At 43.5% G+C, this 27,604-nt stretch overlaps 1 protein-coding gene across 3 annotated transcripts in view; it reads left to right on the top strand.

Annotated features, from left to right (window-relative positions):
* LOC122942572 (protein MTSS 1-like) overlaps positions 1 to 27,604 on the top strand; it is a 135,044-nt gene that overhangs the window by 11,743 nt on the left and 95,697 nt on the right. The window contains exon 1 of one of the 3 annotated variants that reach the window (XM_044300232.1): positions 17,871 to 17,950. The exons of the other annotated variants lie outside the window; for them this stretch is intronic. The gene's annotated coding sequence lies outside the window, so the exon portion shown is untranslated. Of the gene's footprint in view, positions 1 to 17,870; positions 17,951 to 27,604 lie in introns of those variants that run through there. 3 annotated transcript variants of the gene reach the window in all.

Here is a 27,604-nt window from a genome sequence, read left to right as displayed (position 1 = left end):
TTATGACAAGAGCCCCTTGTATGATTCTTTTATTTGGGTGACCGGACTTTTGGAACTATATTGACCCGCAGAAACCTTTTTGAGGACATTTTAAAGGGGTTGTCCGGGTTTAGAGCTGAACCCGGACATACCCTTATTTTCACCCAGGCAGCCCCCCTGAGGCTAGCATCGGAGCATCTCATTCTCCGATGTGCTCCCTTGCCCTGCGCTAAATCGCGCAGGGCAAGGTCTCTTTTGTTTTCAATAACACACTGCCGGGCGGAAACTTCCGCCCGGCAGTGTGTTCGGTGATGTCATCGGCTCTGATGGACGGGCTTTAGCGCTGCACTAGCAGTTTTACTGGCTAGGGCAGCGCTAAATCTCGCCCATCAGTGGCTGCTTCCTGGCACCCCATGGAGAGCCCCGATACGTCACCGGATCTCCAAAAAATGCCTTTGCCCTGCACTATATAGCGCAGGTTAAAGGAGAGCATCGGAGCACGAACTGCTCCGATGCTCGAGTCAGGGCGGCTGCCGGGGTGAAAATGGAGGGATGTTCGGGTTCAGCTCTGAACCTGGACAAGCCCTTTAAGGGGTTGTCTCTAGAAGACATCTCTTGTCCATATTCCATTTTAGAACATATGAATTTCATAAAGGGAGTCCCCCCCCCCCGGTTTAGATCTTTCAATGAACCAGAACAGGGCGCAGGTTCCTTTCTGGCAGACTGGCGGTGTCCATGTGAATGGCTGCCACGTAATAAAACATTTCGCCTGCTTTGGCTGCTGTGCGGGAAATGCCTGGCGGGCGGTGGCTTCTGCCAGCAAAATCAGCTGTTTGCCAGGGATACCTTGGCTCATTTGTGAAGTGGTTGTCTCCGATGAGACAATCCCTTGCTAAATGGAAGCCATCTGTTATTGTAGGGGGGGAAGTCATGTCCGACCAAACATTTCCCCTGAAATGGTCATGTAATGCAAGGAGGGGATGGTCTGCCAGAATGGGGGCCACTTTTACAGAGTGGTTATCTAGACTGAAGACACAAGGGAGGGAGAGACAACTCCTTTTAATTATATTGGGGAACTTTTATTCTTTAAATTAGTTTTTAAAGGGGTTTTCCTGTATAAGCTTATAGATGGTCTATACTTAGGATAGGTCATCAGTATCAGATTGGTGGTGTCCAGCTCTGTGCATCCCACCCATCAACTTTTCGAAGGGGCTGCAGTGCTGTTCCGAGCTGGTTTTCCAGGCAATCAGAATACTTCCTGAATACATTTACCCCGAATCGAATTTTAGGAAATTTTTTCACCTCTACGTCAATACCATGCAGTGCTGTTACTATATTTACGGAGTACAGGTAGCTGGACTGGGGTAAGCATTAAAGAGACTGCAGAGCGCTCACAAGTGCTGCAGCCCCTTCAAACAGTCAGACCCCCGAAGATCCGATATTGATGGCTTATCTTAAAAGGGTTGTCGCACTTCAGCAAATGGCATTTATTATGTAGAGAAAGTTAATACAGGACACTTACTAATGTATTGTGATTGTCCATATTGTCTCATCTGCTGACTGGATTAACTTGTCCATCCGTGGTTACGACCACCCTGCCCTAATGCAGCGGTGCCCTTTCTTGTGCGCTATAGAAAAAAAGCAGCAGCCTATGTGCTTTCCCACGGTCCCGGCCACCAGAGGCTGACGCTTTTTCCTATAGTGTGCAAGCACGGCCACCACCGATGGATTGCAGGGTGGTCGTAACCACGGAAATGAGCAGTGTATAATGTAATGGAAAAATTAATCCAGCCAGCAAAGGAAGCAATATGGACAATCACAGTACAATAGTAAGTGCCTTGTATTAACTTTCTCTACATGATAAATGCTATTTGCTGAAGTAAGACAACCCCTTTAAGGATAAGCCATTGATAGGCTGATTCCAGGAATTTACCTTTAAATGGATAAGCTTTCTTTAGGAGCAGTTTGGAGCGTCATTCCTTGTCATGGAGGGTGGTGTGTTTGCTTTGCTGGTGGAGGCACTTGCTGAACATGCAACCATCCCACAGAAGGGAGTAGAAGGGTCAATTAAGTAAACAGGAATGGGTTCACCACCTAATTAAGTGCAATTCTGATATCTCTGTAGGGATTAGCTGCTTCGTAAAAGGCATATGCCTTCTACATTCCACGTCTCGAAGGTGTAAAAGCTTGCATTGTGCCACAAGCCATGAGCTGAATGTAGTCAGTCTTCTCTCTTTCTGCCAAGTAGGCTGTAAGCGACCTACATTGCTACTGTTCTGTCGGCAGGTAGTTATTAGTTTATTGTGGTGTATGTATTTTTCAGTATTTGGGTACTGAACATTATGTGCCCTGACTGACTGTGGTCTAGCTGACCCAAGTCCAGTGTTTGAGCAACAGTCTTCATGTCCTTGGTTATTGTAGGTATCGGGCCTAGTAAGCTTGGTATCTTTTTCATTTACTAGCTATATGGTATTGCTTTCCGCAGGATGAATAGTAGTATTATACAGCAAGTTGGGTTAATCTCAAAGGCAACAGAAGAGTAGTATTCATTGCTGATATCAACCAATCCTTCAAATACATTGGACCGCTAACCAATGTATACAACATGTAGGCGGAGTGTAATGAAAACCTATGCACTAATCTACCCTTTAGTGCTAGGGACCTTACTTCACTCTCCAATGGGTGATTTTCTGTAGCCACATGAACCTAGATCAGTGATGGCTAACCTCCGGCGTTCCAACTGTGGTGAAACTATGACTCCCAGCATGCTCCATTCATTTCTATGGAGTTCTGAGAGCAGTCAAGCAAGTTTTCATCTTGAGAGTTGTAGTTTTACCACAGCTGAAGTGCCGGAGGTTAGCCATCACAGGCCTAGATGGTTGTATCAGACAGAAGAGTTGGTCTTTTTGTGTAACTTGGTGGTTTTATGTAGGTGGCTCCAAGTAAAATAATATGGATTGCTTGCTCATGTATGTGCAAGCTTATTACCTGCAAAGAAATTATGGCAATATTTCGGAACAAGGATCCTATGGAATTTAACAAAGGTAGCAGACAGTACAGTAATTATGGGTTGGTGGACTAAGTATAGGTGAATGAGAAGTGAGTGTAAGGTTTAGTTTGCGCTTGATAGAAGAGGTTCCTCAGGCTGAGAAAATGTTTCTTTTTGGTAAAAATTTGGAATTCCTGCCTTTTAGGGGTTTTGTTCATATTAAAAAGTAGTTGTATGGTTAAAATAACAGAATGGCGGAGTCTGGTAATTTTGCTTAACACTTTCAGTAAGTGGTAAGTTTCTCTCGTCAGTAAACGTCCTTTTGACTGTGACAGCTGTGCAAACCTATGGGAATACGGACACCTCGCCTAATCCAAGACTAGTAGTAGAAGGAGCAGCAGCTCTGGCTAGAACATGGAACTTGCAGATGTTTTGACACGTGAACTGACCTAAAGTACAATGTAGACTTTATTGTCCTACATGGTGGTAGGTGCCCATACACTAATCACAATTGCTCACAGTGCGGCCACGCAATTATTATGTTTGGTGCATAGACGTTCACTTATATCCAGTTTTATTCATGAAAAATTGTTCCAATCATTGTGCAATAATGGTTAACATTAGAAAACTTGGAGATTGTAATTGACCTGTGTACGCCCAGCTGTAGGCCTTCAAGGGGTTGTCTCACTTCAGCAAGTGGCATTTGTCATGTAGAGAAAGGTAATACCAGGCACTTACTAATGTATTGTGATTGTCCGTATTGCTTCCTTCGCTTGCTGGGTTAATTTTTTCATCACATTGCATACCGCTCGTTTCTATGGTTACACAAATCTGGTTCGGATTGCTGAATCCGAACCTGATTCTTTTAAAACCTTTAACAATATGGGCTCCGTTCGACTGTAAAATGTATGTCCTCAGCAGTGGTCTTTCCAAAGTTTCTGCAAATATTGCAAGACTTAGGGCTCTTTCACACCTGCGTTCTTTTCTTCCGGCATAGAGTGCCGTCGTCGGGGCTCTATGCTGGAGGAATCCTGATCAGTTTTATCCTAATGCATTCTGAATGGAGAGAAATCCGTTCAGGATGCATCAGGATGTCTTCAGTTCCGGACCGGAACGTTTTTTGGCCGGAGAAAATACCGCAGCATGCTGCAAGGCCGGATCCGGAATTAATGCCCAATGACTTTAATAGCGTCCTGGCTGCCATAGTAACACTGAAAGCATTTTGAAGACTGATCCGTCTTCAAATGCTTTCAGTACACTTGCGTTTTTCCGGATCTGGCGTGTAATTCCGGCAAGTGGAGTACACGCCGGAGCCGGACAACGCAAGTGTGAAAGAGGCCTTAAAGAGGACCTTTCATCTGGCAAAACATTGTGAACGAAGTCTCATGATCTGTACAGCGGCACCCGGGGATCTCACTGCACTTACTATTATCCCTGGGCGCCGCTCCGTTCTCCTGCTATGCCTTCGGGTATGTTCGGTCACTTGGTTATAGTAGGAGGAGACTGCCCTTGTTCTCCTGGGCGTCTTCTTCTCCCATGCTGTAGCGGTGGCCAGAACATATAGTGTGCAAGCGCGACCACCGCTGAAGAATTCCAAGGTGGTCGTAACCATGGAAAGAGCAGTGTATAATGTGATGGAAAAATAAATCAAGCCAGCAAAGGAGGCAATATGGACAATCACAGTACATTAGTAAGTGCCTTGTATTAACTTTCTCTACATGATAAATGCTAATTGCGGAAGTGAGACAACCCCTTTAAATTCCTTTGTGCAAATTCATTGTATTGCTGCTTTTTATTTTACATAACCATTTGTAAGAAATATATGATAAAGTTGCTGATATTATACAAAGTTTTATGACTGAACTTGTCACCTGGGTGTGTCTGCAGTGACATCTGGGATGTTGGGCAATATATGTGGTTTTTTGTAGATCTCATGTAATTTTGTGTTTCATAAAACTATGCTTTTTAAAGGGCATGCTCACTTTTAATTATAATTATTCTAAAGATCAATCGCCTTTGTGAACTCAGAGATGCTGAACCAGCAAGGAATGCTGTCATATTTCAAGCATCCTTACAGATTTAACATTACAATGTACGTACAAAAGCTACTCAATGTTTCTGTAGATTTTATCTATACGGAAACTGCAGACCTATTCAAATAGTTTCCAAAGTCACTCTGTAGTTTAAATATGAATTTACCATGTTTATGCGGAATGAGGTATACCACTCGGGGGCCCCATAAGAAAAAAAATATAATTTTTAGGCATCTTGGGTAGTCCCAGTCCTACCTTGCCCGTCTGTTAAAAATCATTTGATGTCATCTTCTGTGACATCACGTGACCGACCGATGGTTGAAGTTGGCAGTGGTGATATTGCTATAGTCACAATTTAGACTCTCTAGACCTATCAGTATGTCTTTGGAGTGTGGGAGGAAACTGGAGTACCCGGAGAAAACACAGGGAGAACATACAAACTCCATGCAGATGTTGTCCTTGTTGGAGTTGAACCCAGGACTCCAGAGCTGCAAGACAAAAATTTCGGTGGAAAATGGCACACCTGAGGCACGCCCTTTTTCCATGAAACTCATTCCCCTCTAGATGCAAGAAAATGTGCAATTTGGTGGCCCTTTTTTTTTTTTTTTTTTTTTTTGCAGTTTTTTGGCAGGGATGCCTTTAGTCATTCTGGGCCATTGAGTGGTTTTAAATTTTTTTCTTAGTACCAGTCAGATTGAATACTCTCACCTTTGTTGAGCAGATACCTTTTTACGGCTGCTTTTGGTCACATTTGGATATCTTCACACAAGTTTTGGGTGGGGTTTTACCCATGGGACTGGGCCTAGACCTTTGTATAAACTGGCCTGATTAGTTTTGTTTAGGAGGTTCTGTGATAAAAGACTGGACCTTGACCATTTCACGTAATCTTCTCTAGGTAAAGTGTCATAGGCCATCTTCTTCAAATAAAAGCTGGGGATATTGACAGAACAACTTGTTTGTTGGCCAGCAGACTGTTCTGATCTCCATAGCCAACCAAATGTGATTGGGAACAGGTTAGAGCTCCATACACAAGAAATGGTCACCTTCTGGCTCTGCCTATTACAGCGTCTGGTTATGATTTACATGACATTTCTCAGGGTAATATTGATCATTTTGGAGTAGTAGAGTGGAGAGGCAGAGTCCAGACCTCACTATGTCTGTCCAATATAAGTCAAGTAGTTGGCCATTACTAGGCTCAGAATAAAGACTTCTACAAGACATATTTTACCCAGTCGAATTGTAAGCAGAGACATGATGAACTGGAATTTGTGGTAGGGAAAAAAAAGAAATTACAATAATACGTTAGTAAAACTGGGAGTGTGTTAGACTGACTAACCAATATCAGACCTGCTAAAGATTCTTCACTTGTGACGTGCTCATCCTTTATGATCAATATGTTTTTTGTGAGATAGGAACCGCTGCTTGACCGGTTTATCACGATTGTAAAAGCTGATCATTTGGTAACATCACTTTCGGCCACATTTCGACTTGAGCAACCTGCTCAGGACTTTACCTTATTTACTTAGTACTTGAGGTTGACAAACTGGGAGTAATAGATGGCAGGTGGAAGGGCGGTGACCTGTTTTAAGTGTGGCTTCCTCCCTTTATAAATGTGTTTTGTTTCTTCCAAAGACATATCGGTGGAACATAGAAATGACTGGACCCAAGCGTGTCTGTGTCATTACTAATAATAGGTAATCGTGAGGTAGCCCTTTGGTGACTTGGAACACAGGTTAGCTATTAGTAGCTACCTTATAAGAACAGAAGCTTTTTTTGGGGAGTGGTTCTGTTGGAGTTGTATTTTTTTCTACTAAAACTTCAGAATTGGTATTTTGTTATCAAGCCCCTAATACCTTTAGCAAAAGTTGCCGAATTTTAGATCTCCTTAAAGTACACCGCTCCACAAGTAACATTTTGATTTGGTATGCCATAATGTTGAAGTGGTGGGACGTTATTGCTGGGATTTTACAGAGAATAGGGCACCCTCATGGAGTCATTCTCCATTGAAGTCGTTGGTTAAAAGTTCTACAGTAAATCTGTATGTAACAATCTGCAAATTTACTACTGATTCAACCCTCACAATGGAGTAGATGAAATGAGGATTGGAAATAAAGGTGGACTACAATAGTTCTTCAGTGCTGAACTTTTCCTGTTCTGATTGCTCCTCTTGCTATTTCAGGTCGTACAGTTTCCGAATATATTAGGCAGAGTCCCTCCAGTCCGGGACTATGTTTTCGTTTTTCTTGACTTGCTTTGTGGCCATCGTTCTGCAGGTCTACTTTCCTGTTCTGGTATCTAAGTATGCATGCAGCCCATCGTTTCAAACCCGTGTAATCAGGGGTCGTCTAGTAGGAAGTACTCCATCCTGGGCAACTCGGGAGTCTGCAGTGAACTGCATGCAGATTTTGCATTCAACACCAGAAGACTGTATGTTCTAAAATGGTGCTTGTGAGGTTCAGTTTTCTGGCCCCTAGACATACAAATGGCATGCCATGAATTGTTCAAATAAAGCATTATTATGGTCACTGTCTTCTTCTCCATTTCCAGTTTATCTGCTTTTCCAGAAGTCCTTGGTTTTCTCATCTCCTCAGTCATTGAAGCCAGGCGGACTTTACCCTCAGAAAAGGTTGCATTCTTAAAATATTTCTCTCCTAGCAATCTCAAAAAGTGAAATTTTACAACTGGCTCTTTGGCATTTTCTTCCTCTGCAAAAGAACGGAAACGACCAGAATTCCTCTATAACAGATACGTTTTCCCTTTTTTTCTGCTTTTTTTTAAGGCATTCCACTTGTCAAATTTAAAGAACCCCCTCAGATGTGCGGTCACTTGTAAATATTTTCCTTTGAGGCATTTGGAGCTAGTGTGCTCTTCTTTCGGGTCAATGCACCACCGTTTGTTAAGTTTGTTTGCTTCGACCCTTGATTTGGTTTAGGGTTATGAGTATACCGTAATCTGCTGATGTTACAAAAAACAATTTCCGGATAAAATGAAGGTTTAAGCATATCGGGAGTTCTACTCATGATCAAAGCATGTTCTCGATGATATTGAGATCAAGACGTGACCATTGGAACAAAGATAATTTACTTTGTTTGAGCTGTTGTGTCGCTACTTATATTGATCTTGTTTTACGTACATTGGACCACCCACTGTTGGGTTCTACTGACAGTCTGATGTCCTATGGGGGCAGTCCAACTATCTCTTCTGTTGCCAGGAGCAGCAAGGATTGGTCATTTTTCAGTTAATCATATCAGTCAACAAGTCCTGACCGGCATCCACTTCTCCCGCTTCCCTATTGAAATAAACATGCCGGTTTGGCGAAACCGAGCATGCTTGTTTATTCATGGAGACAGGAGTGAGAGCTAAAAAGATATATAAAAGGATAGTATAGAGATATAAAAGGATAGTATAGAAGTTACTTGACTTTTTAACTGTGTTGGACTTTGCTGAAGTATATCACTGTGCAAGATCCACAGTGTATGTGCTGGAATTCTGCAGGAATAAACGCCGCACCAAATGGTGTTGCCAATTTTTGTTGCGGAGTCATTTGTGGAAATGCTGCGGCTTTGCCACAGATTTAAAGGGGTTGTGAAGGGGTTTTATATTGATGACCTATACTCATGGATAGGTCATCAGTATCTGATCGGCAGGGGTCTGACACCCAAGCGCCCCTGCCAGTTAGCTTTCTGAAGAGGAGACGGTGCTACTTCCTCTTTATTACACTGCCCGTTGTCACTTGAATGGAGTGAGTACTTGTAATTGCACTACGCCGCTGATGCAAGGGAGACTAAGCATAGTGTAATGAAGGGAAGCGGAGCTTGCATTGAGCGCCGTCTTCTCTTCAAACAGTTGATAGCGGCGGTGCTGGGTGTCGGACCCTCACCAGTCAGATATTGAAAATCTATCCAGATTATATATATATATATATATATATATATATATATATATATATATATATATATATATATATATTTTTTTTTTTTTTGTTCCAGCAAAGTGGAAGATAGTTTACGAAATCTCATTTCTGCATTGCTTAAAACATGCGCAGTGTACATTGACCTGTGGTGCGGATCTCTAATCTGCTGCGTGTCAATTTATGCTTCGGATGTCCATTATGCTATTGGCCCTTTGCAGTGGAGAAGGTGACATCCATTTATGCAGCAAAAACACATGGGAGGCCTGTTTCACACTTTGTGGCATTCTGGTTTTGAGATCCGGCGGTGTGAATGTGCTCAAAAGGAACAGGTCACAAGTCTGTGGGTTTTCCACTGCGGATTTTCTGCGTTTCTGCAACAGAATCTGCTGCAAAATCTGCATGTGATATATGTAGATCGGTCACAGATTTTTGTACAGATTTCACACCATATAGAATTGCAAAAGTGGAAATCCTTAGCATTTACAATCCCCCACTAGGTCAGTCTAGGGTTCATCCACATGTAATGGCTTCACAGTACCAAGAAGGCGAATATTTGTGGAAATCGCACGCTGCACACATTTTCCATGCGGAAATTGACCAGCAATACAGATTTTTTTTCATCTCTAACATGTCAGTTTCTGTTTTGGAAATGTCAGATTTAATTATTATTTTTGTTGTGCAGATTTTTTTCACCTGACTTTTATTTGTATTTAGCGTCATTGCAGTTCAGATAGAAAACACGTAAGAAAACAATCCACACCATTTTTTACATCTAAGCTTCAAGCGAATCACAATCCATGTGATTTGATGCGAATTTGCTGCTGCAGATTTCCTTTGAACAACTTATGTGGAGAAAATCGGCAGTAAATCTGTTCCATGTGGATGTCCTCTTGTGCTGGCGAAGTGTGAAAATGCACTAATGGTCATTTCAAAAAACTTTTGAGTTGTCAAAGTGACATCACGTGTGTTGGAAGGTGTGGGGTAAAGCTGCACCTGCAATTAGGGTTACCTGCACCCGCTAATGGATGTGTAACAGCAACGTAATTTATGTTAATTTAATATATCAATATTAACAAAATCGCTTGAGATTTGTAAAAGAAAAATCTCCGTATTGGGTTGGAAATATCCAAAGTACTTCAGAAGACTAAGCAACTCTATAGTTTTTCACTGTATTGCAGCAGTCCAATGATGCCCCTATGCCGGTGTGCATTGTCCATAAGCCCACAAATCAACTGTCTGGAAAAACTATTTCTTTTTGCTCTTTACCAAGTTCTCACTCTTTTCTGGTTCTGGGGAAATAATCAGAAGGTCCACGTAGGTGAAAATTCTAATGCATAGGATCCGTGTTCATTCAGTTACTAATGGTAAATCAAGTTTAGAAGAGTTTTCCAGAAGTTCAGTATTGATGACCTATCTTCAGGATTGGTCATCAGTATCTTATTGGTGGGGGTTACACTCCCGGCACCCCCACCGATCAGGTGAGCAGTGCAACCTCATCAGTTGACCGTGACGTCATGTGCAGCTCAGACCCATCCAGTGAACAGAATTGACCTGCAATACCAAGCGCAGCTGCTATACTGTGTATGGCTCTGTGGCCCTTTCAAACTGCTGATTGGTGGGGGTGCCAGAAGTTGGACCTCCTCTGATCAGATTTTGATGACCTAATTATATTTAATGGTATGACTACGGTGGCTACACTGGTCACAGCCAGGATCGTAGAATAGCAGTGATCCTATTCATTTCCGTGGGATCTCCGCTACTTTGTGATCCTAATTGCAACCGGTGTCGTCAGGTAGCCGTAACATTATTCTCTGAAACCCCAATTTAAAGGCATATTTCAGCTGTTGCACCTATGCTTGGTGATTGGGGTTTCCCGACAGAGACTGAATGGAGCAGTGGTCTTTACACAGTGGTCTTACATGTATGGGGAACAGGAGAGATCCCAGTGGTCACTCCCACATCGCTGGAGTGCTTCTAGCTGAAATACTCCTTTAATAATTTACTATTGATGACCTCTCCATATGAGATCATTAAGGGTCTGGCACCCAGCACCTCCATCGATCAGTTGTTATCGGTGGCCACAGCGTACACAGTGACACCACTGACCTTCACTTGAATTGGAGCTGAGCGATAGTACGCCAGCACGGCCACTGCCACAGCTGATCATTGGGGCACCCGGGGTCAGACACCCACCAAACCGATACTGAAAGGTCATCAATATTTAAAAGCTGGGCAACCCTTTTGAAAATAATTTACAGGGAAGCCTGGAAAATGTTTTTCAGCTTTTAAACAAGGTGGGGGGTTATTTATTATAGCTTGTTTGGCATAAAAATAGTCGCAAAGGGCATTTTCACAACTATTTTGTCACACAGGTGTTTTTATGCCAAGTACGACAGATAGGGGTGGAGTGGGTGGTTGTCAGGGGCCGTGGCAGGGGCATGGACTGCCATATATGCACCTAATTTATGACGAGAGCACACCTCATAAATTAGCTGTATGCTGCGGCAGCGCAGGAGGGACAACTAAGACCGGCGTAAAAAGCAGGCTTAGTAAATGTCCCCCAATGTTTCTGGTTAAAGAACTGCAACTTCCGTACCAGCCACCTCTGCTCCCCATCGAGGACATGGCCCATGCTGGTCAGTCGTTAGACTCGGCGGTGACGTTTGCATGAACCGCACTCGATTGCTGTCCAGTATGTTATTGTCTATCCTTTACTGTGATGGCTCAGTGTGATTTATCTCAGCTTAAAATCCTTGTAGGTGGAATCAGTGTCCAAGATGATTTCATCGTTGACCATAAATGTCAGGTTCAAAATGTTTGCACATTGTAGTTTCATTTGACTTGGCTGAGATCCAGACTATGGTTCACTTCCTTTTCCTTATGAACAATGCAGGCGTGTACCTTGCTCCAAGAAAATAAACCCTTGTGGCTGCATCAATCAGTCGCTCCACACTTGGGTATTTCTTCTGTAGCTTTCCTACTTATATTTCTGCATGACTGTCATCTGCTGGAGTTGCCTGGGACTAAACTGGCTTTCAGGAGAGTTCTCCTGAAAAGCCAGTTTAGTCCCAGGCTAAAGGGACTTAAGGTTCTTAGATACTGAATACCGTATGCACTGTAGAAGAATGTTTGGTTTGAGACCCTTAAGAAAATCCCCACCAGTGATGCACTGCATGGTCTGCACAAGAAGTATGTTAAGAAACTGCATTTTTGGAGTGGAACACCGGGCACCCACAGTTATCAGCAGCCGCCAGGCGTTGCAAAATCACAGTGGTCGGAGCCAGAAGCAGAAGGCTCTGCACTGTGTAATGGTTGTGCTGACTTAAGGTGGATTTAGATGGGGCAATATTATGGCAGATTATCAGTAACTAACGTTCCTGCGAATGCCCCTTCCTGACAATCTGCCCGTCTAAAGGTGCTGCCGATCACCTGATGAGCGAGCAAAATGCTCATTCATCAGGTGATCCTGTCGTTCCTGCAGGCAAGTAAATTATCATTTCTGGGTGCAGATAGTGTGGTCTAAACAGCGATCTGCTGCCCAGAAATAATGCAGATGTATGAGGACAAGCGATCGCAAAAGCTATCCCTCCTCATCATACTATGGACACTTCCTTCCCAACAATTGGCTGCACCTTAGCACATGTGAATGCGTTGGGGTGACTGATCTGATATTGATGACCTATGCCGAGAATAGGTCATCAGCATTTAGAACCTGGGCTAGCTCTCTAAGCCGGTCATGCACATTACATAAACGTCAGATGAATACACAGATTTTGGTCGGGCCAATGTGTATGGAAGCCTGCCACTGCCGCAATGTCGGGAGAAAAAGGTAAGGAAATTGGATTCCAACAACCTATGCTTCTGTACTCGGGGAGATAAGTCGACACCAAGGGAGTCTGACAGTTCTCCCAGTTCAGGACGTATGCATGTTCCTCCAAACTGGGAATGACCTATCTAGAGGATAGGTCATTATTTTAAAAATATCAGAAAACCCCTTTAAAGCTGTCCACCAACAACTGTCATAGGTATGGGGCCAGTTTGACCCTGAAAACCCCTTCAGAAAAATTCCCAGATTCTCACTTGGCAAACTTCTGTTTGCATTGATCAGCTCTCTACCTTTCATAGTTGACAGCAAGCAGTTTCATGACAGGACATGCGTATAGCAGCCAGGCCAAAGTCATAAATGACTTCAGAATGTGGCAGCCGCAAACCACATACACAGAAACCCCACTATGTATTTTCTGTTCATGCACCCCTCTCCTAAGACCTCCAAAGGTTTTTTTTCTCTATGACCGGCCCATTGTGGAAGGATGTCGTTAAAAATCTGCCTCCTGTAGATTTAAGGGGTTTTCTAGGTTTAGAGAAACATGTCTTCTTTCTTCCAAAAAACAGTATCGCACCTTGGCGTGAGTGCAGTACCACACACAACCTGGACAGGGAATGGGACAGTTTTTTGGAAGAAAGCAGACATTTTTTTTCTATTCCCGGATAATAGTGGTGCACGCCTGGTTTAGAATTCTGGGTAGGGATGGTATGTAAAACTGGTCATACTCATTAGATAAATATTGGAGTCATTTGACAATTTCAGCAGGATGTGGTGTATTCGGGTCTCCTTCGATGGATTAAGCTGGATTGTGTTGGACTTCAACTGACCGATCCTTTTATTCTTGGGGAGATTAAACACTGCCATTCACTATACATGCGCAGTCAGCTGAGTCAAGCAAACATGTGTAGGGGGGATCGGGAAGGATAGCTCTTGGCAAAATGTCATCTCGTGTGGCCAGCTTATTGTATAAAAGCACTTATCGAACAGTGAGGGCTAACTGCTGGTCTGTGATATCTCCGTGTGCTGTTGGAGGATGCGCCCAATTTATGGTGAGGCTCAGGCCTTGTCATAAACTAGGCGCATGCTCAGTCAGCCCATGTGCCTAGACTGAAATCTACGGTAGCTCCATAGATTTCAGTTGATTTTCTATTCGCTCCCTGTTTGGAAAATGGCGAAGGTGGCATAGAAAAACCACTTGCACCTACATTTAGGCACAGTGGCATTTAAAAAGTTGCACACTTTTTTTTTTTTTATGTCAGAAAACTGGCCTGGAGTGAATGATAAATTCCCCTAGTGTCCTTTTTTTTATTTTTATTCTTCTTCCCTGGAGTGTGGATTATTCTCCCTAGTGTCCGCACCTCCCCATCCCTAAGTGTGGACAAGGATGTAGTCAGTGGTTCTATCCATGTAACATTCCGTCCTAATAGACTATAAATAAATGTCCCATCAACCTTCCTTTCCATGCCTCATCCGCATCCAGTCCGCGGAGCAGTACACATGGTGTTACATCTGTTGTGCCGGGCAGCTGTGGTGCCATGGAGTAGAAGGCAGTAAATGACTCAAAGGAAATATTTATTTGAAAACTCTATTTCCGTCCGTGGGTGAACGTTGGAGCGCGTTTTTACTTTCCACCATTGCTTCCCTGTTTGGGACGAGTGATACATGCTCTGCCCCAATGTCTTTCCACGGAAATTAACTCTATAACATATTCCATTTCTTATCCAATACGCCTGCCAAAAAAACTGTGGTAAGAGTATAGTCCGACAAGTGAAGTTTCCAAGACCCTGTCAAGTATCGTTTGTTTGAGTGCATGTCTTCCTCTTAGTCATGGAAATGATATTCCAGTTTAATGTGCCAGCCTTGCCTCCGCTAGGGTTAACTAAGGAAATTAGGCGCTGGTGACTGATTGCCCAGTATTGCTTAGAAAACTCATTTGTCCACTTTATGGTAGTCCGTTCTAAAGCGCCACCATCTGCAGAGTTCCGGCAGTGGAAATCTCTTAGGCCTTATAAAAGCCTAAAAGATTGACGGTGTGCCCACTTGTACCAGCTGCTTATTCCATCAGTCCTCCAAGGTGCAGGAAATTTATATCAACGTGGCACCTCCTCACAGATCCTGGTGGGAATGTCCTCCAGGGGCTTCAAGACACTGTGTAACCACTGTTCTTTAGGCTTGCCTATAGGGAAATCCTAATACCAGTAGCACATACTCCATAAGCCATATAAACTTTTCAACTGCATTTTGGCGGGGAACCCAAAGTAATGTTGACACAATTGCTAAAGCAACCAGCTCATAATTTTGACATTAATCTTGGCTTACTCATATAGAGATCATGGGTTCCTAAATGTGACTCAGAAAACTGTACTGCACTGTCTGATGTTTGCTCATAGATAACAGTGAATCATGTGGCAGCAAAAGATGTTCCCCACCCTCTGTAAAAATCATGTGGCATTCACTTCTGCTTAAGAGGCCGATGCTATAATTCACGTTGAGTTAGGATGAAATGCTTCTTTTATATTTTTTGTAAGTTCTATTTCATACATAATAACTAAAATAATTGATTGGGGCAAGCTGCTTCATCCCCTTTCAGCCTTTTTACATAAGAAATCATAATTCTCCTACTTGTCCCGTGCGATCTAGTTGATTAGGCTAGGCTTTAGGCTATTTATGTGGTTTTTATGCTGGTTCTCTTCATAAAAGATCCATCTCTGCTCTCATAGTAAATACTGAAGCTCTGCTTGTTCAGATTGGCTGCTCTGTATAGCATATGCCCAGCCCCAGATGAACATGTTATTTTTCTGTGGGTTAAAATCCAACACTTAAAAAGAGTGCACATATTAAAGGGGTTATCCCATGAATAATATAAAAAAAAATCAAATGATGTGAAAATCAGACGACATACAGTACAGACCAAAAGTTTGGACACACCTTCTCATTCAAAGAGTTTTCTTGACTATGAAAATTGTAGATTCACACTGAAGGCATCAAAACTATGAATTAACACATGTGGAATTATATACATAACACAAAAGTGTGAAACAACTAAAAATGTCATATTCTAGGTTCTTCATAGTAGCCACCTTTTGCTTTGATTACTGCTTTGCACACTCTTGGCATTCTCTTGATGAGCTTCAAGAGGTAGTCACCTGAAATGGTCTTCCAACAGTCTTGAAGGAGTTCCCAGAGATGCTTAGCACTTGTTGGCCCTTTTGCCTTCACTCTGTGGTCCAGCTCACCCCAAACCATCTTGATTGGGTTCAGGTCCGGTGACTGTGGAGGCCAGGTCATCTGGCGCAGCACCCCATCACTCTCCTTCATGGTCAAATAGCCCTTACACAGCCTGGAGGTGTGTTTGGGGTCATTGTCCTGTTATAAAATAAATGATGGTCCAACTAAACGCAAACCAGATGGAATAGCATGCCGCTGCAAGATGCTGTGGTAGCCATGCTGGTTTAGTATGCCTTCAATTTTGCATAAATCCCCAACAGTATCACCAGCAAAGCACCATCACACCTCCTCCTCCATGCTTCACGGTGGGAACCAGGCATGTAGAGTCCATCCGTTCACCTTTTCTGCGTCGCACAAAGACGCGGTGGTTGGAACCAAAGATCTCAAATTTGGACTCATCAGACCAAAGCACAGATTTCCACTGGTCTAATGTCCATTCCTTGTGTTCTTTAGCCCAAACAAGTCTCTTCTGCTTGTTGCCTGTCCTTAGCAGTGGTTTCCTAGCAGATATTCTACCATGAAGGCCTGATTCACACAGTGTCCTCTTAACAGTTGTTCTAGAGATGTGTCTGCTGCTAGAACTCTGTGTGGCATTGACCTGGTCTCTAATCTGAGCTGCTGTTAACCTGCGATTTCTGAGGCTGGTGACTCGGATGAACTTATCCTCCGCAGCAGAGGTGACTCTTGGTCTTCCTTTCCTGGGGCGGTCCGCATGTGAGCCAGTTTCTTTGTAGCGCTTGATGGTTTTTGACACTGCACTTGGGGACACTTTCAAAGTTTTCCCACTTTTTCAGACTGACTGACCTTCATTTCTTAAAGTAATGATGGCCACTCGTTTTTCTTTACTTAGCTGCTTTTTTTCTTGCCATAATACAAATTCTAACAGTCTATTCAGTAGGACTGTGTATCCACCTGACTTCTCCACAACGCAACTGATGGTCCCAACCCCATTTATAAGGCAAGAAATCCCACTTATTAAACCTGACAGGGCACACCTGTGAAGTGAAAACCATTTCAGGTGACTACCTCTTGAAGCTCATCAAGAGAATGCCAAGAGTGTGCAAAGCAGTAATCAAAGCAAAAGGTGGCTACTTTTGAAGAACCTAGAATATGACATATTTTCAGTTGTTACACACTTTTTTGTTATGTATATAATTCCACATGTGTTAATTCATAGTTTTGATGCCTTCAGTGTGAATCTACAATTTTCATAGTCATGAAAATAAAGAAAACTCTTTGAATGAGAAGGTGTGTACAAACGTTTGGTCTGTACTGTATAGTATATGAAAATCTATTTCTAACAAAGCTAGAACCAGCCCTGTACCTCACATGGGTCCAGAGATCTCCCCATTCATTGCTCTGCTAGATTTATATCAAGCTGAGAGCTCAATGGGAGTGTCTTTTCTGCTGCAGCTCAGGGGGCGTGTCTCAGCTCTGCCTATCACAGCTCAGGAGGCAGTTGAAGGATTATGAAACTTAGCATGTGCGGCCTTCTCAGTGAGCAGGTCAAAGAAATAATAAGAAAAAAAAAAAGCAGATAGCGCTATACAGATAGATTTTATTGAATAACTCAGTGGCTATGCTAAATTTTTAATTGCATGCAATTACAAAAGTATTCAGATCCAGGGGCTGGTTTTAAAATTGTAGAATATTTATCGTGGGACAACCCCTTTAAATGGTCTTTTTCAGATGAGGCTTGTATTGTCATCCAGTTCTGCAGTATTATGCCTCCAAGCCTGAACAGAAAGGTAATATGGACATGTGCATGAAGTATTACACTGCCGATGGAGGATAATAATCTATTGACAATCGTTTGCATCAGCCTGATTACGCAGGCTGATGCACACTTTAAATGAAGGAGGAACGATTGCTACCAGTCTTTCCTTCCTCATTCTCTTCTATAGATGATCAGCAGTACATGCCTGATTACACTGGTAGATGCGCTGCCTTCATCCTGATAAAAGATGCTCATCAGCTCCTGAGTAAGTGTTTGTTTGTTCATTGATTATATGGGTCAATTATAAGGAGCAAGCATTCTTGGGGCTCTTTCACACTTGCGTTGTCCGGATCCGTCGTGTACTCCATTTGCCGGAAGTGCCCGCCGGATCCGTAACACCGCAAGTGAACTGAAAGCATTTGAAGACTGATCCGTCTTCAAAATGCGTTCAGTGTTACTATGGCAGCCAGGACGCTATTAAAGTCCTGGTTGCCATAGTAGGAGCGGGGGAGCGGTATACTTACCATCCGGGCGCTCCAGAGTGACGTCAGAGCGCCCCATGCGCATGGATGACGTGTCCATGCGATCACGTCATCCATGCGCGTGGGGCGCCCTGACGTCACTCTGAAGCGCCCCGGGAGCCGCACGGACGGCAAGTATACTGCTCCCCCGCTCCCCACTACACTTTATTATGGCAAACAGGACTTTAGCGTCCTGGCAGCCATGGTAACCATTCAGAAAAAGCTAAACGTCGGATCCGGTAATGCTCCAAAACGACGTTTCAATGGGCATTAATTCCTTGCGAGAAAGTGTTCACCATTTTTGGCCAGAGCAAAAAGCGCAGCATGCTGCGGTAATTTCTCCGCCCAAAAAACGTTCCGGTCCTGAACTGAAGACATCCTGATGCATCCTGAACGGATTTCTCTCCATTCAGAATGCATTGGGATAATCCTGATCAGGATTCTTCCGGCATAGAGCCCCGACGACTGAACTCTATGCCGGATGAAAAGAACGCAAGTGTGAAAGAGCCCTTATTCCTGATAATTGTCCCAAAACCTTACAGTCTGATAAGCGGGCACATATGAACATGGGGCCAACACAGATGTCTTCAGCTGCCAAGCGTACATGTAACAGGTCAGCCAGTTTCATAGGTACAGATCTGCTGACAGATGCCCTTTAAACCAGTGATTATGTCCAGCTTCTGTAGTCCTGGTTAATAGAGCTGCACATTTATGCTCTTGTCCACTTAGATTACGACTGCTTTTATTTCTGTGCGTTTTTCTCTTACATAACAGATTATGCAGCACATGGGTCTCCGGAGGTGTGTTTCTGGAAGTGAATGAATTTTACATTTGTCTCGGGGAGATTTCCCATCGAGTGGTTATTTAATACTCCTTAAAGGTCTGTTTGCTGAATGTACAGAACAGACCTGTGCTACTGGTTAAATTTGATTCCAGATGACGGAATTCATGTTCACATCATGTCTCGCTCTTTTTTGTTTTGTCAGGCGAATAAGCTTTGGTTTTCCTGAGGAAGGAAACCTTTTTTTAATTTAGTTCACATTCATCAGTTAAGCTACAAAGAAATCCGAGCGTTGAGTCATTTGAAGTTTAGGCTTCTCTGGGAATCGCATTACATGTTGCTTTCAGGTTTGTTTGTAAAGCAAATGGCTCCATATAGAACATATTAGGCACCGCAATGGGGTTCACATTTGTGCCATGAAACAACATAGAGTAATAATTTAGTAGATGGGGTACTTTAATAGTTTATTTTGCGTGGACCTGCTTTCATTACATTAAGAGGTTCTGCAGATGATTGAGGCTTACTTAAAGGGGTTCTCCAGCTGCCTAAAAAAAAGTCAGTAATACAATATGTAATACACACATGACATATCCTCTGCTGGTCTATGCTTCCTGCTCCATCTTGACCTGCACCTATCTGACATTGATGGCATATCCTAGCGATATGCCATCAACGTCTGTGATGGGAATACCCCTTTAAGGTGACCATACACATTAGACGCAGTCACATGTTAGCGGAGATTGAACATTACAATTGTTCACAGCCTTCGTCATGGAAGGACAAATGATCTTTCATGGAACAATTGGTCATGTGGCCAAGATACCGTCAGCTACCAGCGAGAATTGTGAACATTTCCAAATGATGGTGGGTCTAACAATCCTTCATTGTTAAATTTCATCCAACGAATGCTCGTCATAGTTGAAAGCGTCCATGTTCGTCACCTTCAATCTAATGCAGAGATCAGGAACCTCCGGCACTCCAGCTGTTCTAAAACTAGAACTCCCAGACTCCTCCTTTCACTTCTATGGGAGTTACAAGAACAGCCAAGTAAGGCCCCATGCAGACGAACGTGAGCGGATTAGGTCCGGATGCATTGTGGACGCAGTTTCGCAGGCAAGTTCAGTCAGTTTTGTCTGCGATTGCGTTTATTTGATGCATTGATGTGTTTTTCACGCGCGTGCTAAAAAACTGAAGGCTTACAAACAACATCTCTTAGCAACCATCCTTGAAAAACGCATCGCATCTACACTTTATTTTCACGCAGCCCCATTCACTTCTATGGGCCAGCGTTGCGTGAAAAATGCAAAATCTAGAACATGCTGCGATTTTCAAGCAACGCACAAGTGATGCGTGAAAACCAACGCTCATGTACTCAGACCCCGTGAAATGAATGGGTCCGAATTCAGTGCGGGCGCAATGCGTACGCATCACGCATTGCACCTGCGCGGAATACTCGCTCGTGTGAAAGGAGCCTAAGTGTGCATGCTGGAATTGTAGTTTCACAGCAGCTGGCATGCCGAAGGTTGCCGATCCCTGATCTAATGGGTATTGCCACCTTTATGATGCTCACTCCATACGGGCTCCAGTGGCAATGCCCTTCCTTCCACAAGCATAGCTATACACGCCGTGTCCAAGGTAGTGGATAAATAATCTGTTTCTGCTAGTGGAATCTTATCGAAGTGCACAGTGTATGAATGTGGACTTTGTAGTATTATTTATATATAAAAAAGCTGAATATTTTTTATATATTTTTTTTAACTTTTGCATAGAAAAAGAACCCGCTTGTTATGCGGAGGGCGTCTGGTGTAAGGTCATTCCTACTCTAGGCAGTACATATTTGTTGACTTTAATATTGGATGTGTTCTGACTCATATAATTGCAGTGTTTTTAGAACTGGTTGTATCGAGCACAATATTCCTGCTGCATGCCACACTCCGGACTGTCTAGATGACATTGGGCAGACCTGATCCACTCCTTTTTCACCTTAAAAAGGACCTGTCACCTCTCCTTACATGTCTGTTTTAGTAACTACTTGCATTCCCCATGTAATAACAATTCTGGAGCATCTATTCTAATAAGTGTATTTTGTGCTTTTCCTCTATTATTAGTGCTAGAAGTTTATGAATAAATGCACAACTAGGATATCAGTGGAAGAGGTGTCCCTGCACAGTCTGATCCTGGCTGCACTGATTAGACTGCGTCAGATTGTGCAGGGACATGCTCCCAACTGGTACCACCCAGTTGGACCTTTATTCCTAAACTTCTAGCAGGAATAATTAGATGAATGGCACAGCATGGGATCAAACTAAATGCTCCAGAATTGTCATGGCATGTGGAATACAATATCTAGCGGTATTCCAACTAACCGTTGCGTTGGCATCTGCACCAGAAATATGCCTATGGGAAATATGAAACACAGGAGACACTGGCATTATTTTGCTCTTGCCATGTTTATCCATTAGGTAGCATTTTTTTTTTTTTCTCTTTTCTAACTTCTTCCTTTTTTTTTTTTTTTTTTAATGCTGCATGCTGGAGCTCTTGCGTTTTTTATTTTTTTCAGGTGTTTTTTTTCAGCCCCATGAAGAAAACACAATTGGTCAAACACACAGCTTGCAAAAACCTCCACAAGAACTGCAGAAAAAATGCAGATGGCCTAACAAACGCATGCGGTTATTCTGTTGTTTTTACAGTCCCAAAAAACTGCCTACACAAATTCATGTTTGTAGGGACCCACAGATTTCTGTGCTTTTTTTTTTTTTTTTTTTTTTTTGTGTATTCCTGTGCCAAAAACACATTTAACTTTTTTTTTTTTGTGCAGATTTGATGTGGTTTTGCTGTAGGTCTCACCCTTCCATTGATAATCCACACAAAAGAACCACACAAAACAATTTACATGCTGCAGATTTCAAGATCCGCACAAGAGAAAAAAATATCTACATGACATTTGTCTCTTCCCCTTCGCATTTCTGGTACTGTACTGCGCTGTGGTTTCTGTACGAGAATCATTGTGGAAAAAAAAAAACGCGTGTAATGTGCATCTCGTGCAGGTACCCTAAGGGTATATGCACACAGTAGTGTAGTTTATGCAGATTTTCCATGAAAATTTTTATGTACCAGTAGTTTTCACTGTGACTCTGCACCAAACGGATTTGCCCCCAGATCTCACGCTTTGCATCACAAAGGGTAAAATCTGCACTGAAACACTTGCCATGCCGTGGATTTCAAAATCCGCACCAAAGGTCAATGTCCTCATGGAAAATTTCCACCCTATGTACACGAGATTTTGAAATTTTCTTCCACTTAGCTGGTACTGCATTTTTCGCACAAAAATTTGCCCCTTATACGCACCGCTTGCTCCTGTATCCATTGCATTACTTGGATTTTCCTGGTTGTATTTGGTAGCAGTTTTTTTTTTTTTGTTCTCTATTATATTTAGCATAATCGTTGCTTATGGTGGATGGAAAGTCTTGATTTTAATTTTTTTTGCAGACTCTTTAAAACATCGACATGATTCTTACCACCTGCCACAAGGCAGGACCCTTACGTAATTGCACCGACGCAGGATGTTTTGTTGATCGGCTTTTCTCTTAATTGACTTTCTGGGGCTGAGTCCTGTTATTGTACAGTGGTTTCGAGGAATGCCGTAGGACTGCATTGGAAGGTGTATCTCCAAACCTAACTACAAGACCCCGGACAAGGCGTCTGCCTGGAACCTCCTAAGATTGGGTGTGTGTGGGAGGTTATCTATCAGGGCTGTCAGGCTAGGCCTGTAAATCATGGCGTTTTAATGAGCCTGATACCTTCTATCACCCCGTGGTAGGTTTCATATCAGGTCTGAAACACTGGTAAATATTCACTTACCGAGATACACGTAGTCTGGATCCAAGTGTCTGTGTGCCATAGGGTGTAGATGCATGGTAGGAAAACAAAAATTACATGATGGAGATGGAAAAACTACGGTACATTTATTCTAGCCAAATATTATAGCTGAACCATTTATGAGTGGAAGGATGGTGGTGCAAGTGTGGCTTACTAGCTCCACCACCCTGGTATGAGCATACCTCAGTTGTTGGTGTGTTAGGCCTCATGCACCCGAATGTGCTGACCATTCCGTGCATTGGGGTCCGCAATCTGTGGTCCCCAATGCATGGGCACCATCTGTGTGGTTGCTGCAAGCAGATGCAGACCCATTCAACTTGAAAAAATTTAACATGTTTTATTCTGTACTGCTCCTCAAGTGAATGGGTCCGATATGGTGTGCACATGTCCGGTGCCCGCATATTGCAGACATGCTGTTTGCAGGCCGCGATATGGGGACGGCCGTGCGCATGAGGCCTTATTGTTATGACACGGCCACACCAAGAATTAGTATACCAGCGATGGAGAACCCATGAATTTTGTCATCGACCCTCAGTCAGGGTCCAGCATGTGCGCCCCCTTCTTTCTACAGGTGCTGGTGTGGGGGCTTTATTTAACAGTAAACCCGCGTGACCTTCTTGACTATCAGTCATTGTTAATGCTTCCCTTATCACAATACTCCTTTTTTCCCCTCAAGTGCACTACCAGGCTCATGTGCCATAATTTATCCTCCCGGTGTCTATGCACCTTATGTAGGGGGTATTGACACGACCGTATCACATGACCGTATCCATTTTGCAGTCCACAAATCTGCTGCATCGGGTGGCGTCCATATTTTTTGCGGCCCCATAGTAATTGAATGGGTCCGTGTCCGATCCGCAAACAGTCGTGTGAAATTAAGAGGTTATTGTGGCAAAAAACTGCAGTTTCACCACACCGTGTGAATAGACCGTATAGCTGCCCATACATGTGAGATAAAGCTGGGGCAAAATAACAGATTTTAGCCGACCATTGTTTGAAAATTTAAGGTGAACGATTTTTCGTGATGGCAGCCTTCCTGTGTTGTCTGGGCAGAATGTGGGATCGGTGCGGTTTTTGGCTTCTAACAGGAATGGGAGCCTTTTGACATAGGAATAGTATTTATTCAGCGTAATACGGTTAATTCTCTGTTCACATCACATTGTCGAAGGTATGCATCGGGGGAGTTTCCCAACCCCAGCATATACCTCTGATGAAGCCTTTGATGTATGTCACAGTATAGTTATACAGTGTCATCCATCGGCCACAGACTCCCATGTTAAAAAAAAAAAAAATATATATATATATATCTCTGTCTACTCCCAAACGTAGTACTGTACCATGATGTGGTGTTTGGTGCAGTTTTGTGTACCTTCTAAGGGTACGTTTGCATCTGCGGCATGCCTGATACGGCACAAATACCGGCCGGACAAAAACTGTTGCATGCAACTGTTTTAGGCTAGGTCTACACGACGACATTTGTCGCGCGACATTTTGTTGCACGACAATTTTTATAATGGCAGTCTATGGTGTCGCACTGCAACATGCGACATGCTGCGACTGCGACGCGACAGTCGCAGAAAATCCATTCAAGATGGATTTTTCTGCGACTGTCGCGTCGCAGTCGCAACATGTCGCATGTTGCAGTGCGACACCATAGACTGCCATTATAAAAATTGTCACGCGACATTAGTGCAACAAAATGTCGCGCGACAACTGTTGCGCCCTATCTGTCGCGCGACAAATGTAGTCGTGTAGACCTAGCCTTAGTCTGGCCAAAACCTGGCATTTCTGCTGTAAAGTGGCCGTTTTACCGCCAGACTGCATTATAGTTAATCGGGATCTGGTGATGAACTGTAGAATCCGGCAATACCCGGAGCAGCCCGCCGGATCCGCTGATGCGACCGTACTATGAGATTTTCACAAGTTGACCGGACATATGCTGATGTGAATTGCTCTATACGTCACTACTATTGCTTTTTGCGTTATCCATTGCTCTGCTTACTATAATTGTATTAACGGAAAGTTGCCTTTGATGCCCGTGTGCCCGAGGCCCTAATCAAGCCAGAAATCGCCAATGAGTTGCATGTGTAGGAAACGTTCTTTGAACTTTGGTCTCTCACTTCCAGTTTTGTGGAAATGAACAATTTTCTCTGCGCTCCCGAATCCTCCACAAGAAGCGAATCCCACCCAGTGCAGCTGCGAGGGCCTGGAGTCCACCATCGGGATTTCTTCTTCTGACGGCTCGAAAACAAATCCTCGTTTCCATTTTTAGAACGGCGTTAGGTCTTCATTAGAAAGAGGAAATGACAGTTGGAAAACTTTTTTTCCTTTTTTATTTTTTTTCATCCATACTGGAATGCGGTGCAGATGGCTGCTGGCCGCTGTACAGTATACTCCGGTTATAGGATGGAATGTACTAGCGGCTGAAGCCTTTTATTGTCTTCTCGTGTACTGGAACTGCTGGCTTAACTGCTTGCATGCCGGGACTGTGCCTTCTTCCTCTGTGACATGTATGCCGTCTTTGTTGGACATTCCTCGAGAATGGATGAAAGAATCTGTGAGGCAAGTTAGTGATGCAAGGCTTTTATGGTTTTCCTGTCTTGTGCACATGCTTGTGTAAAGTATCTTCACACGCACAACTTGGAGGCTTTATAGACTGTGTAGACTGGTACTTAGGTGTATAAGGCTAGTTACACATCTGCAGCAGGGTGATCCGCTTGCCAGTTCCGGCAGAGAATGCAGGAATCGGCCGGACACGAACTACAGAGTGTAGTGTTTTTGGCCGGCCGATTCTTAGCATATTTGCCGGGTAGTAGCCGGATCTCTGCCGAACCCAGTTATAGTCAATGGTGTTCTGGTGGCAGACGGCAGTATCCAGAAAGGCCGGATACCAGAGCCTTTGCTAGGCTCACATCTTCGTAGTGAAACCCAGCAGGGTGTTCCGGCAGAGGAACAGCCTGCCAGAACTCACTGTATCCAACATAGCAGGATAATACCGTGAACTGCCAGATCCCTATTGACTACATTGGGATCCAAAAGGATACGGCTGCTTTCCAGCATAATTGTCAGCTTTTGGTCCGAAACAGTCCTGCATGCATGGCTTTATGTCCGGCTGAAAACCGACATTATGGCGGAAAGCAGCCAGATCCCCGTCGACAGCCTACTCCGGTAGGCTGTCACTCTGCCGACACAGCCTGCTGCGTTTCACAATGCAGATGTGAGCGTAGGGTTAAATATAGATGTCTTCAGTCATTTCAGGCTCTGTTCATATATTTAAGTTAAACGGTCAAGGTTTCCCATTGGCCTGTCTGGTATTCTTGACTGTGAGAATAGCGTAATCGTCTGTAATCTCCATCAAAAATATTGGAAAATAGATACCGCCATACAATACTGGAACTACAGACTCAATATAGTCAGTTTGGTCCGTCAGGGTTTGTCAGTATCTGTTTCATAGTGGATAATGTCTAGCTGTATGGACACAGGCAGAGTTTCCATTGCAGGATTTGTGGCAGATTTGCAGCAGACTTCATTGTATACATTGCAAAGGATGAAATCTGCGGTGGAATAAATTGTCACGCTGTATTTTTATTTTTTTTGCTGCATATGGATGACAGTTGTGCAGTGAAGGAATATTAATGAGCTATCCTCAGGATAGGTAATCGATATCAGATCAGCCGGGCGACTGCCAAAACCTCCGCCAATCTGCTCTTTGAAGGGGTTGTGGCGCTCACTTGAATGGAATGGAGCAGTTGTAATTTTGTGTCACCGCAGCTTAAGGAGACAACGCGCAGGTGAACTTTTAAGAGGAAGCAGCGCTTACACAAACGCCTTGACCCCTTTAAGCAGCTGATTGGTGGGGGTCCCGGAGTCGGACCCCATGATGAGCAGATATTGATCCCTACGATAGGTCCACAGCTTTACCCCTTTAAGGCTGCTTTCATACTGGCGTTTTTACTGGATCTGGCAGGGTTCAGCAAAAACGCTTCCGTTACTAATACTACAACTAGAGATGAGCGAATTACGCTTATGAAATTCGTTCACACTTTGTTGGTAAAAGGTTCATTGCGTTATGGATGCCGTTATCCCGTACCATAACGCAATTCTATAACGAAATGCTTTTAGAGGCATTCCGTTATTCATTCCGTCATAATGGAAGTCTGTGGGCTGCAAAACAGATCCGTCCCTTTTCCGTTATGCTGGGGAGTCCTCTTCTGCATAACGGAAACATGACGTCTCCGTTATGCAGGCCATAGACTTCTATTATGACGGAATGAATAACAGAATCAGAATGCATAGCGCAATTCACCTTTTACCGACAAACGAAGTGTGAACGAATTTCAAAATATGAAATTCGCTCACCTCTAAATACAACCGTCTGCATCCGTTATGAAATGATCCGGTTGTATTATCTTTAGCATTGCCAAGACGGATCCGTTATTAATGCCATTGAAAGTCAATCGGGGACGGATCCGTTTTCTATTGTCAGAGAAAACAGATCTGTCCCCATTGACTTACATTGGGGTAATGCAGAATCCGTCTTTCATCCGCATCCCAGGACGGAAAGCAAAATACAACATGTTGCGGTTTGCTCTCCGGTATGGGAACGCAACTAAACGGAACGGAATGCATTTTGGAGCATTCCGTTCTGTTCAGTTTTGTATCCATTGACAATGAATAGGGACAAAATTTAAGCGTTTATTTTCCTGTATTGAGCCCCTATGACGGAACTCAATACCGG

Source organism: Bufo gargarizans, chromosome 6 (assembly GCF_014858855.1).
Source record: "Bufo gargarizans isolate SCDJY-AF-19 chromosome 6, ASM1485885v1, whole genome shotgun sequence".
Taxonomy (NCBI): Eukaryota; Metazoa; Chordata; class Amphibia; order Anura; family Bufonidae; genus Bufo; species Bufo gargarizans.
The sequence above is the reverse complement of the archived record's forward strand: the minus strand, read 5'-3'. Positions and strand labels throughout refer to the sequence as shown.